Source organism: Oncorhynchus mykiss, chromosome 7 (genome assembly GCF_057628025.1).
Source record: "Oncorhynchus mykiss isolate SJ-2025 chromosome 7, ASM5762802v1, whole genome shotgun sequence".
NCBI lineage: Eukaryota > Metazoa > Chordata > Actinopteri > Salmoniformes > Salmonidae > Oncorhynchus > Oncorhynchus mykiss.
In genome coordinates this window covers 80490001-80503739 of record NC_143028.1, presented here as the reverse complement: position 1 = coordinate 80503739, position 13739 = coordinate 80490001, and the positions used below count along the sequence as shown (strand labels likewise).

Here is a 13739-nt window from a genome sequence, read left to right as displayed (position 1 = left end):
CCCGGCTCTTTCCAAAAAGCTAGAGAAACTGGCCAATCAAACAACAGCCCAGAGTGAACATGTTAAGGTCGAAACCGTAAAGACATTTAACTTGAGGAAAACCAAACGTTCCAGAGACTAGCAGTTCAAATAAAATAATGTCGGCTGTGGTCGCTGGCGAACTGCAACAATAAGAGTCAGTCAATAAGGGGTCTGGGGGTGGGGGAGACATTTAGCTCACTGTCTCCTGTCCCCCCCACCCCGTGCAGACCAAAATGGTGAATAGGTGATTCAATTTGCTCTTCAACCAAAATCCCCATTGTGCCAACGATGTTTATTATATCCCACTCATGGTCGCCAATACATTAAAAAAAATTGTGAGGCCTTATTCTACCGTTTACCGCTCGTTCTGCTATCACCAAAACTTATCTTCAAAGCACAGATAGAAGACAACTTGAAACCTCTTGTGGATAGACCTATAATAACATTGTCATGATATTGGTTGTGTACCAGGTTCTCTGGCTCTCGGATAGGGTCTAGGTCGGAGATAATACCGTCAGTAGCTGTGGGCTGTGATCTGCTGCACTATGATGGCATGTAGGCCTAGGTCGTATCCCAAATTGCACCCTATTCCATACGGAGCACACTTCTTTTGACCAGAGCCCTATTGGGGGAATAAGGTGCATCTTGGGACGTATCCCAGGGCTGAATCGGCAGCCAATGAGGGGTGAGCAAACCTACTAATGATACCAAAAGAAATGTAGCATTTCTAAAGCCCATCTGGTTGCTTCTGCAGAGCAGAGAGACACCACCACCGCCACACGCCGACACCACCACCGCCACACGCCGGGACCACCGCCGCCACACGCCGGGACCACCGCCGCCACACGCCTACACCACCGCCACCACACGCCTACACCACCGCCACCACACGCCTACACCACCGCCGCCATACGCCTACACCACCACCGCCACACGCCGGGACCACCGCCGCCACACACGGACACCACCACCGCCACACGCGGACACCACCACCGCCACACGCCGACACCACCACCGCCACACGCGGACACCACCGCCACCACACGCCTACACCACCACCGCCACCACACGCCTACACCACCACCGCCACACGCCGGGACCGCCGCCACCACACGCAACACCACCACCGCCACATGCCGGGACCACCACCGCCACACACGGACACCACCACCGCCACATGCTGACACCACCACCGCCACACGCCGGGACCACCACCGCCACACGCCGGGACCACCACCACCGCCACATGCCGGGACCACCACCGCCACACGCCGGGACCACCACCACCGCCACACGCCGGGACCACCACCACCGCCACATGCCGGGACCACCACCGCCACAGTCCGGGACCACCACCGCCGCCACACGCCAGGACCACCACCGCCACACGCCACGACCCTATTCCCCTATGTAGTACACTACTTTAGACCAGAGCCTTATTCCCCTATGTAGTACACTACTTTAGACCAGAGCCTTATTCCCCTATGTAGTACACTACTTTAGACCAGAGCCCTATTCCCCTATGTAGTACACTACTTTAGACCAGAGCCCTAATTCCCTATATAGTGCACTACTATAGACCAGAGCCCTATTCCCTATATAGTGCACTACTTTAGACCAGAGCCCTATTCCCCTATGTAGTACACTACTTTAGACCAGAGCCCTATTCCCCTATGTAGTACACTACTTTAGACCAGAGCCCTAATTCCCTATATAGTGCACTACTATAGACCAGAGCCCTATTCCCTATATAGTGCACTACTTTAGACCAGAGCCCTATTGCCTATATAGTGCACTACTTTAGACCAGAGCCCTATTGCCTATATAGTGCACTACTTTAGACCAGAGCCCTATTGCCTATATAGTGCACTACTTTAGACCAGAGCCCTATTGCCTATATAGTGCACTAGTAAATTCTCCCTGCCATTTCCATCTGCGTGCGAAATGACAGACAACATCATCGGTGGGATCGTTACCCACAAATTACGTTTAAAAGCCGAACATCAAGAGGTCCTCAGAGATCTGAAATGATCACCACTCTCTGTAATTATACGGATGGTGTTATCAGGTGACCACCGATGTAGTGCACTACTTTAGACCAGTGCCCTATTCCCTATACAGTGCACTACTTTAGACTCTCTGTAATTATACGGATGGTGTTATCAGGTGACCACCGATGTTTTCCTAACTGTTTCTGTCCCAAATGGCACCCTATTCCCTACATAGGACTCTCTCAACTTTCAATGGCTTAAATATGTTGTATTCTGCAAGGCAAGTTCTGTATTTTTGTGTTTAAATGTTTTATTTAACCTTTATTTAAGTTGGCAAGTCAGTTAAGAACAAATTATTATCTACAGTGACGGCCTGAAAAAAAAGGAAAAACGGCCTCCTCCTAAAAATACAATATAAATCAAATCTAAATATAGGACAAAACACACATCACCACAAGAGAGACACCACTACATAAAGAGAGACCTAAGACAAGACAACACAACATAAAGAGAGACCTAAGACAAGACAACACTACATAAAGAGAGACCTGAGACAACACTACATAAAGAGAGACCTAAGACAACACAACACTACATAAAGAGAGACCTAAGACAACACAACACTACATAAAGAGAGACCTGAGACAACACTACATAAAGAGAGACCTAAGACAACACTACACTACATAAAGAGAGACCTAAAACAACACAACACTACATGAAGAGAGACCTAAGACAACACAACACTACATAAAGAGAGACCTAAGACAACACAACACTACATAAAGAGAGACCTGAGACAACACAACACTACATAAAGAGAGACCTAAGACAACACAACACTACATAAAGAGAGATCTAAGACAACACAACACTACATAAAGAGAGACCTAAGACAACATAACACTACATAAAGAGAGACCTGAGACAACACAACACTACATACAGAGAGACCTAACACAACACTACATAAAGAGAGACCTAAGACACCACAACACTACATAAAGAGAGACCTAAAACAACACAACACTACATAAAGAGAGACCTAAAACAACACAACACTACATAAAGAGAGACCTAAGACAACACTACATAAAGAGAGACAACACAACACTACATAAAGAGAGACCTGAGACAACACAACACTACATAAAGAGAGACACCACAACACTACATAAAGAGAGACCTAAGACAACACAACACTACATAAAGAGAGACCTAACACAACACAACACTACATAAAGAGAGACCTAAGACAACACTACATAAAGAGAGACCTAAGACAACACTACATAAAGAGAGACCTAAGACAACACAACACTACATAAAGAGAGACCTAAGACAACACTACATAAAGAGAGACCTAACACAACACTACATAAAGAGAGACCTAAGACAACACAACACTACATAAAGAGAGACCTAAGACAACACAACACTACATAAAGAGAGACCTGAGACAACACTACACTACATAAAGAGAGACCTAAGACAACACTACATAAAGAGAGACTTGAGACAACACAACACTACATAAAGAGAGACCTAACATGGTAGCAACACAACATGGTAGCACCACAAAACATGGTACAAACATTATTGGGGACAGACAACAGCACAAAGGGCAAGAAGGTAGAGACAACAATACATCACAGAAAACAGCCACAACTGTCAGTAAGAGTGTCCATGATTGAGTCTTTGAATGAAGAGATTGAGATAAAACTGTCCAGTTTGAGTGTTTGTTGCAGCTCGTTCCAGTCGCCAGCTGAAGCGAACTGAAAAGAGGAGCGACCCAGGGATGTGTGTGCTTAGGGGACCTTTAACAGAATGTGACTGGCAGAATGGGTGTTGTATGTGGAGGATGAGGGCTGCAGTAGATATCTCAGATAAGGGGGGAGTGAGGCCTAAGAGGGTTTTATAAATAAGCATCAACCAGTGGGTCTTGCGACGGGTATACAGAGATGACCAGTTTACAGAGGAGTATAGAGTGCAGTGATGTGTCCTATAAGGAGCATTGGTGGAAAATCTGATGGCCGAATGGTAAAGAACATCTAGACGTTCGAGAGCACCCTTACCTGCTGATCTAGAAATTATGTCTCCGTAATCTAGCATGGGTAGGATGGCCATCTGAATCAGGGTTAGTTTGGCAGCTGGGGTGAAAGAGGAGCGATTACGATAGAGGAAACCAAGTCTAGATTTAACTTTAGCCTGCAGCTTTGATATGTGCTGAGAGTCTAGCCATACTCCCAAGTACTTGTATGAGGTGACTACCTCAAGCTCTAAACCCTCAGAGGTAGTAATCACAGCTGTAGGGGAGAGGGACATTCTTCTTACCAAACCACATGACCTTAGTTTTGGAGATGTTCAGAACAAGGTTAAGGGCAGAGAAAGCCTGTTTGAACACTAGGAAAGCTTTGTTGTCGAGCGTTTAACATAAAATCTAAGCGTACCAATCTCAATGATGTTCTATAATGATATAATTATTCTGAATACACAAATTAAAAAAAGACTTAAAAAAACAATATCCACTCAATCTCAAAAGAAAACACCACACCGAACCATAACTGCAGCAACAGAGATATGGCATGGCCCAGCCATTTTAATAATGGAGTGTTGGGCCGTCTGTAGATTAAGGAGTTTTGGGCCGTCTGTAGATAATGGAGTGTTGGGCCGTCTCTAGATTATGGAGTGTTTGGAGTGATTAATTAAGGCATATTTTTAAGTTTAGGAATTAATTCCGAGATTTTGGTTAATTTCAGGCATTACGTTTAACCTTAGATATATATTTATTTCCGAGTGGTTAAGGTTTGGGATAGGGTAAACAAAGAGAAAGCGTGTACCTAGCACTGGGAGTGAATTTGCGATCCTCGTAGTTTAATTAAGGCCTTCCTCGAACCCCTTCCCCGACACCTTCGTCATGAGCCTACTAGATGGTATTAACCGCTTGCGTTGCCCCCTAGTGGACAGTGGGAAATGTCCATGCATATAAAAATGACAACCCGTGTCATAATTTTACCATTTCAAATATGACGAAAATACTCCGTAATCCACTAGAGTTGGCCTGTAAATTCTAGACACGTACATGTAGATTAGATATGGAAAAGTAACTCTGTTCAGAAGGAGAGTCTATGAGCTAGCCACACTTAAATGGAGAGAAGTTTGGGACAAGTATCCGGATTTTCCCCTGTGCTTCCCCATACCGATATTTACTCTGTGACTGTCTAGATGAGTACACATTTGACCAAAGTATCGTGTCATTTATTGCTCAAGGCATGAGACATGACGAGAGAGAGCACTGACAGGACATAAACAGGCTATGAGTAAGATCAGGCTAGGGTATGAATCCCAAACGGCACCCTATTCCCTATATAGTGCACTACTTAGCACCCTATTCCCCATATAGTGCACTAGGGCCCTTGTCAAAAGTAGTGCACTTATGTAGGGAATAGAGTGCCGTTTGGGATACACACCGGGTCTCAAGAAGCAGAGAACGGAGGGAAACAAACACAGTGTTCTCATTAGTTCACTGCAGTAGACCATGGCTAAAGCAAAGAGTTAGTCCTGTATTTCGGTCATTTTCTACCATCATTACATTTCCCTGAGATGTCTGTGGCACGTATCTCTCTCTGTGTGTCTCCATCTTGCTCTTAAAAAGAGAAAATAAACAAACTCATTATTCATTGTATTCCCAAATTAAATATGTTTTTTAATTTTTTTTATTCCATGTTTCACTTTATTCTCATTCTAATAAAGTGTATTTTCCCCTTCAATAATCCCATTGGTTCAGGTTAGGATGAAACGCTGTGGGAGAACCGGAGATACAACCCAACCTTCACCTTTCCATCCCCCAGCCAGTCTTCCTCCCAACACCATCCAGCCATTCTCCATTCTTCCTCCCTGGCCAGGGGAAATGGGTGTCACAAACAGTTATGCGTGACACTGGCAGCCAGCCACACACAGCCAAAAGCAGAGAATGCAGTAGATGTTCATTGGTAAAGCAGTCAGTGCAAAGGCAGAGAGAGAGAGAGAGAGAGAGAGAGAGAGAGAGAGAGAGAGAGACACACTACTCTATGCTGTGGGTGGATGTGTGTTCATTGGTAAGTTGGTCAGGTAGGCAGCAGGCAGCAGGCTCTTCTAGAAGAGCCTCAGTACTCAGTCTCCTGTTTCTCTGAATGGCCGAGAGACAGACCAGCGTGTCCGTTGCCTGGCGACCAGCTAAAGTAGTCCGGGGCCACTTGTATAGAGAGGGGGAACACAGGCAAAACACACAGGCGAAACACACAGGCGAAACACACAGGCGAAACACACAGGCGAAACACACAGGCAAAACACACAGGCAAAACACACAGGAAAAACACACAGGGGAACACACAGGGAAAACACACAGGCAAAACACACAGGCGAAACACACAGGCAAAACACACAGGTCGAAACACACAGGCGAAACACACAGGCAAAACACACAGGAAAAACACACGGGAACACAGGGAAAACACACAGGAAAAACACACAGGGGAACACACAGGGAAAACACACAGGCAAAACACACAGGCGAAACACACAGGCAAAACACAGAGGGAAAACACAGGGAAAACACACAGGGAAAACACACAGGCAAAACACACAGGCAAAACACACAAGGGAACACACAGGCAAAACACACAGGGAAAACACACAGGCAAAACACACAGGCAAAACGCACAGGGGAACACACAGGGAAAACACTCAGAAAACACACAGGCAAAACACACAGGCAAAACACACAGGGGAACACAGGAAAAACACACAGGGGAACACACAGGCAAAACACACAGGCAAAACACACAGGCAAAACACACAGGGGAACACACAGGGAAACACTCAGAAAACACACAGGCAAAACACACAGGCAAAACACACAGGGGAACACACAGGGGAACACACAGGGAAAACACTCAGAAAACACACAGGCAAAACACACAGGCAAAACACGCAGGGGAACACACAGGGGAACACACAGGGAAAACACTCCGAAAACACAAATGGAAAACACAGGGAAAACACACAGTGAAACACGCAGGGAAACACACAGGAAAACACAGGAAAAACACACAGTGAAACACGCAGGGAAACACACAGGAAAACACAGGGAAAAACACACAGTGAAACACGCAGGGAAACACAAAGGAAAATACAGGAAAAACACACAGTGAAACACGCAGGGAAACACACAGGAAAACACAGGGAAAAACACACAGTGAAACACGCAGGGAAACACACAGGAAAACACAGGGAAAAACACAGGGAAAACACACAGGGAAAACAAACAGGCAAAAACAACCCCCGAAAACACACAGGGGAAACACAGAGGTGCCTCTACTCACAGCACAACCCACAAAGGTATTCTATTGGAGAATACGGATATGTTCCCCAGCAAGAAAACCAAAAACCTGTTGCTCAAATAGAAGGGGGAACTAACAAAGAGTCACTGACAACAACCAGAACTAAACAGATGGGGTTTTAGGAGGGGTTCTGAAAGACACTCATGGGGGATTCCACTGAAAGTTGACTAGCAACAACTGGGACCTAAAAGACACACATCCTGAGACCCACTAAATCTGCCCACTAAGAGGCAAACAAAAGAGAAACCCACCCCAAAGTTAGACAGGAAGTTGACCAAAGAATGGAGCAAAATGAAAACAGGGAAGATCAGATAAAGGAATGTTTGTCTAGAAATGAAAATAGGGAGAGACAACTAAAGGAGTTAACCCTTCACATCTCAGTAACACATATCGACTAACGAGGTGACTAACCAGCACATGAGTAACACATACCGACTAACGAGATGACCAACCAGCACAGGAGTAACACATACCGACTAACAAGGTGACCAACCAGCACAGGAGTAACACATACTGACTAACGAGATGACCAACCAGCACAGGAGTAACACATACTGACTAACGAGGTGACCAACCAGCACATGAGTAACACATACCGACTAATGAGGTGACCAACCAGCACAGGAGTAACACATACTGACTAATGAGGTGACCAACCAGCACAGGAGTAACACATATTGACTAACGAGGTGACTAACGAGGTGACCAACCAGCACAGGAGTTACACATACTGACTAACGAGGTGACCAACCAGCACAGGAGTTACACATACCGACTAACGAGGTGACCAACCAGCACAGGAGTTACACATACTGACTAACGAGGTGACCAACCAGCACAGGAGTTACGCATACTGACTAACGAGGTGACCAACCAGCACAGGAGTTACACATACCGACTAACGAGGTGACCAACCAGCACAGCCCTACCACATTCACAGATTTCACAGCACACTGTGTTCCCCCAGCTATTGTGGGGTTGTGTTGGTCCCTCTATCTTTCTCTGTCTAGCTGTGGTAGGACTGTGTTATTCTCTCTCTGTCTAGCTGTGGTAGAGCTGTGTTGGTCTCTCTCTCTGTCTAGCTGTGGTAGGACTGTGTTGGTCTCTCTCTCTGTTTTGCTGTGGTAGGGCTGTGTTGGTCTCTCTCTCTGTCTAGCTGTGGTACGGCTATGTTGGTCTCTCTCTCTGTCTAGCTGTGGTAGGGCTGTGTTGGTCTCTCTCTCTCTGTCTAGCTGTGGCAGGGATGTGTTGGTCTCTCTCTCTCTGTCTAGCTGTGGTAGGGCTGTGTTGGTCTCTCTCTCTGTCTAGCTGTGGTAGGGCTGTGTTGGTCTCTCTCTCTCTGTCTAGCTGTGGTAGGGCTGTGTTGGTCTCTCTCTCTCTGTCTAGCTGTGGCAGGGTTGTGTTGGTCTCTCTCTCTCTGTCTAGCTGTGGCAGGGATGTGTTGGTCTCTCTCTCTCTGTCTAGCTGTGGTAGGGCTGTGTTGGTCTCTCTCTCTCTGTCTAGCTGTGGTAGGGCTGTGTTGGTCTCTCTCTCTCTGTCTAGCTGTGGTAGGGCTGTGTTGGTCTCTCTCTCTCTGTCTAGCTGTGGTAGGGCTGTGTTGGTCTCTCTCTCTCTGTCTAGCTGTGGTAGGGCTGTGTTGGTCTCTCTCTCTCTGTCTAGCTGTGGTAGGGCTGTGTTGGTCTCTCTCTCTGTCTAGCTGTGGTACGGCTATGTTGGTCTCTCTCTCGGTCTAGCTGTGGCAGGGATGTGTTGGTCTCTCTCTCTCTGTCTAGCTGTGGTAGGGCTGTGTTGGTCTCTCTCTCTCGGTCTAGCTGTGGCACGGCTGTGTTGGTCTCTCTCTCTCTGTCTAGCTGTGGTACGGCTATGTTGGTCTCTCTCTCGGTCTAGCTGTGGTAGGGCTGTGTTGGTCTCTCTCTCTGTCTAGCTGTGGTAGGGCTGTGTTGGTCTCTCTCTCTCTGTCTAGCTGTGGTAGGGCTATGTTGGTCTCTCTCTCTCGGTCTAGCTGTGGTACGGCTGTGTTGGTCTCTCTCTCTCTGTCTAGCTGTGGTAGGGCTGTGTTGGTCTCTCTCTCTCGGTCTAGCTGTGGTAGGGCTGTGTTGGTCTCTCTCTCTCGGTCTAGCTGTGGTAGGGCTGTGTTGGTCTCTCTCTCTGTCTAGCTGTGGTAGGGCTGTGTTGGTCTCTCTCTCTCTGTCTAGCTGTGGCAGGGATGTGTTGGTCTCTCTCTCTGTCTAGCTGTGGTACGGCTATGTTGGTCTCTCTCTCTGTCTAGCTGTGGTAGGGCTGTGTTGGTCTCTCTCTCTCTGTCTAGCTGTGGTAGGGCTGTGTTGGTCTCTCTCTCTCGGTCTAGCTGTGGCAGGGATGTGTTGGTCTCTCTCTCTCTGTCTAGCTGTGGTAGGGCTGTGTTGGTCTCTCTCTCTCTGTCTAGCTGTGGTAGGGCTGTGTTGGTCTCTCTCTCTCTGTCTAGCTGTGGTACGGCTGTGTTGGTCTCTCTCTCTCTGTCTAGCTGTGGTAGGGCTGTGTTGGTCTCTCTCTCTCTGTCTAGCTGTGGTAGGGCTGTGTTGGTCTCTCTCTCTGTCTAGCTGTGGCAGGGATGTGTTGGTCTCTCTCTCTCTGTCTAGCTGTGGTAGGGCTGTGTTGGTCTCTCTCTCTGTCTAGCTGTGGTAGGGCTGTGTTGGTCTCTCTCTCTGTCTAGCTGTGGTAGGGCTGTGTTGGTCTCTCTCTCTGTCTAGCTGTGGCAGGGATGTGTTGGTCTCTCTCTGTCTAGCTGTGGTAGGGATGTGTTGGTCTCTCTCTCTGTCTAGCTGTGGTAGGGATGTGTTGGTCTCTCTCTCTGTCTAGCTGTGGTAGGGCTATGTTGGTCTCTCTCTCTGTCTAGCTGTGGTAGGGCTGTGTTGGTCTCTCTCTCTCTGTCTAGCTGTGGTAGGGCTATGTTGGTCTCTCTCTCTCTGTCTAGCTGTGGCAGGGATGTGTTGGTCTCTCTCTCTCTGTCTAGCTGTGGTAGGGCTGTGTTGGTCTCTCTCTCTCTGTCTAGCTGTGGTAGGGCTGTGTTGGTCTCTCTCTCTCTGTCTAGCTGTGGTACGGCTATGTTGGTCTCTCTCTCGGTCTAGCTGTGGCAGGGATGTGTTGGTCTCTCTCTCTCTGTCTAGCTGTGGTAGGGCTGTGTTGGTCTCTCTCTCTCTGTCTAGCTGTGGTAGGGCTGTGTTGGTCTCTCTGTCTGTCTAGCTGTGGTAGGACTGTGTTGGTCTCTCTCTCTGTCTAGCTGTGGCAGGGATGTGTTGGTCTCTCTCTCTCTGTCTAGCTGTGGTAGGGCTGTGTTGGTCTCTCTCTCTCTGTCTAGCTGTGGCAGGGATGTGTTGGTCTCTCTCTCTCTGTCTAGCTGTGGTAGGGCTGTGTTGGTCTCTCTCTCTCTGTCTAGCTGTGGTAGGGCTGTGTTGGTCTCTCTCTCTGTCTAGCTGTGGCAGGGATGTGTTGGTTTCTCTCTCTGTCTAGCTGTGGTACGGCTATGTTGGTCTCTCTCTCGGTCTAGCTGTGGCAGGGATGTGTTGGTCTCTCTCTCTCTGTCTAGCTGTGGTAGGGCTGTGTTGGTCTCTCTCTCTGTCTAGCTGTGGTAGGACTGTGTTGGTCTCTCTCTCTCTGTCTAGCTGTGGTAGGGCTGTGTTGGTCTCTCTCTCTGTCTAGCTGTGGCAGGGATGTGTTGGTCTCTCTCTCTCTGTCTAGCTGTGGTAGGACTGTGTTGGTCTCTCTCTCTGTCTAGCTGTGGCAGGGTTGTGTTGGTCTCTCTCTCTCTGTGTAGCTGTGGTAGTGATGTGTTGGTCTCTCTCTCTCGGTCTAGCTGTGGTAGGGCTGTGTTGGTCTCTCTCTCTCTGTCTAGCTGTGGTAGGGCTGTGTTGGTCTCTCTCTCTGTCTAGCTGTGGTAGGGCTGTGTTGGTCTCTCTCTCTCTGTCTAGCTGTGGTAGGGCTGTGTTGGTCTCTCTCTCTCTGTCTAGCTGTGTTAGGGCTGTGTTGTTCTCTCTCTCTCTGTCTAGCTGTGGTAGGGCTGTGTTGGTCTCTCTCTCTCTGTCTAGCTGTGGTAGGGCTGTGTTGGTCTCTCTCCGGTCCAGTTGTAACTCCTTTCGACATGTACTATGCCAGTCCTACGTAGGATGTGTTGGTCTTTGTCTGGGCCAGGCAGCACCTGCAGCGCCTGGTTCCCCCACCAGTCAGAATAATGAAGGCTGTAAGACAGACCAGCAGTCAGACCTAATATTCACCGCTAATAGCTTTTCCACCCTCAGCCTCCCCTCAGCCTCCCCTCAGCCACCTCTCAGCCTCCCTAACACTCTCAGCCTCCCCTCAGCCTCCCCTCAGCCTCTCTAACACTCTCAGCCTCATTTCAGCCTCCCCTCAGCCTCCTCTCAGCCTCCCTAACACTCTCAGCCTCATTTCAGCCTCCCCCCAGCCTCCCCGACACTCTCAGCCTCCCCTCAGCCTCCTCTCAGCCTCCCTAACACTCTCAGTCTCATTTCAGCCTCCCCTCAGCCTCCTCTCAGCCTCCCTAACACTCTCAGCCTAATTTCAGCCTCCCCTCAGCCTCCCTAACACTCTCAGACACATTTCAGCCTCCCTTCAGCCTCCCCTCAACCTCCACTCAGCCTCCCCTCAACCTCCTCACAGCCTCCCCTCAGCCTCCCTAACACTCTCAGACTCATTTCAGCCTCCCTAGCATCCCCTCAACCTCCACACAGCCTCCCCTCAACCTCCCTAACACTCTCAGACTCATTTCAGCCTGCCTTCAGCCTCCCCTCAACCTCCCCTCAGCCTCCCCTCAGCCTGTAAGGGGCTTCCTTATGTGGCTGTAGTCTACACGTCCCAGCTGTAAGGGGCTTCCTTATGTGGCTGTAGTCTACACGTCCCAGCTGTAAGGGGCTTCCTTATGTGACTGTAGCAGTAGTTGATGTGGTCTCTACTGCCTCTATCGCAGCAGGTTCATTAACTTTGAGGGAATCTCCACGAAGGCCTCCGGGTTTAATGTGAATTCTGTTAAATGCTTATTTGAAGCCCTTTTCCTGTAGTCAATTACCAAAAGCTCCATCTTTTGGCCTCGTGGAAGGAATGTTCTTAATATTCTTCATAATTTCATAATTAATCAAGATTCATTTTTTTGGGGAAAAAACGGACAAATCTGGTGTTCCTATGTCAAACGGTTTTGTTATATTCCAGTCTTCTTTGACGCATATAAAGTGTAATATTGGAATGAAAATTCTAAATGTAATGCATTTGAACTCTATATCTGACATGGTACAGGCGTCTTCTTTTATTTAAGCCCATAACCATGTGTGTGAGGTGGATACTTTTTGTTTCAAAGTAGATTTGTTTAAGACTACCAAGATGCACTCTGTGTTTTCACTGATTTAGCCCACTGCAGTAAAAAGTTCAAATGCTTTGTATTGTTTTGAATCAAAATCAGACAGACAGACAGACAGAGAGACAGAGAGACAGAGAGACAGAGAGACAGAGAGACAGAGAGACAGAGAGACAGAGAGACAGAGAGACAGAGAGACAGAGAGACAGAGAGACAGAGAGACAGAGAGACAGAGAGACAGAGAGACAGAGAGACAGACAGACAGACAGACAGACAGACAGACAGACAGACAGACAGACAGAGAGACAGACAGACAGACAGACAGACAGACAGACAGACAGACAGACAGACAGACAGACAGACAGACAGACAGACAGACAGACAGACAGACAGACAGACAGACAGACAGAGAGACAGACAGACAGACAGACAGACAGACAGACAGACAGACAGACAGACAGACAGACAGACAGACAGACAGACAGACAGACAGACAGGTCCCAGGATTTCAACAAGGTATTATTGTACCATTACTATTTATTATTACTATTTATTACTAAGTTATTATTACTATTATTATTATTATTATTAGTTATTATATTAGTTATTAGTTAGTTATTATATTATTATTGTACCACACAAGTGTTACAGAATTTATTTATCAAAACAATTCATTAATTTATCTGATGACTGTATGGAGATTGGTCTTTATTGAAGTTCTAGATATTCATTGTATAATATTATAGTTACCCTTGGATACATATTGACTGTGCTGAGAGAGAGAGAGAGAGAGAGAGAGAGAGAGAGACAGACAGACAGACAGACAGACAGACAGACAGACAGACAGACAGACAGACAGACAGACAGAGATTATATAATATTATAGTTACCCTTGGATACATATTGACTGTGTATCAACCCTCCTCATCATTTGTTATAGAAGGTTTATTTCCTTGTTCAAATCTGACAGATTTCCATCCCAAGTCTCTTGTTAAAGTGCTGTAA

General features: G+C 47.4%; 1 protein-coding gene across 1 annotated transcript in view; it reads right to left on the bottom strand.

Moving 5' to 3' along the window:
* slc6a1b (solute carrier family 6 member 1b) overlaps window positions 1-13739 on the bottom strand; it is an 82748-nt gene that overhangs the window by 36970 nt on the left and 32039 nt on the right. The window lies entirely within an intron of this gene.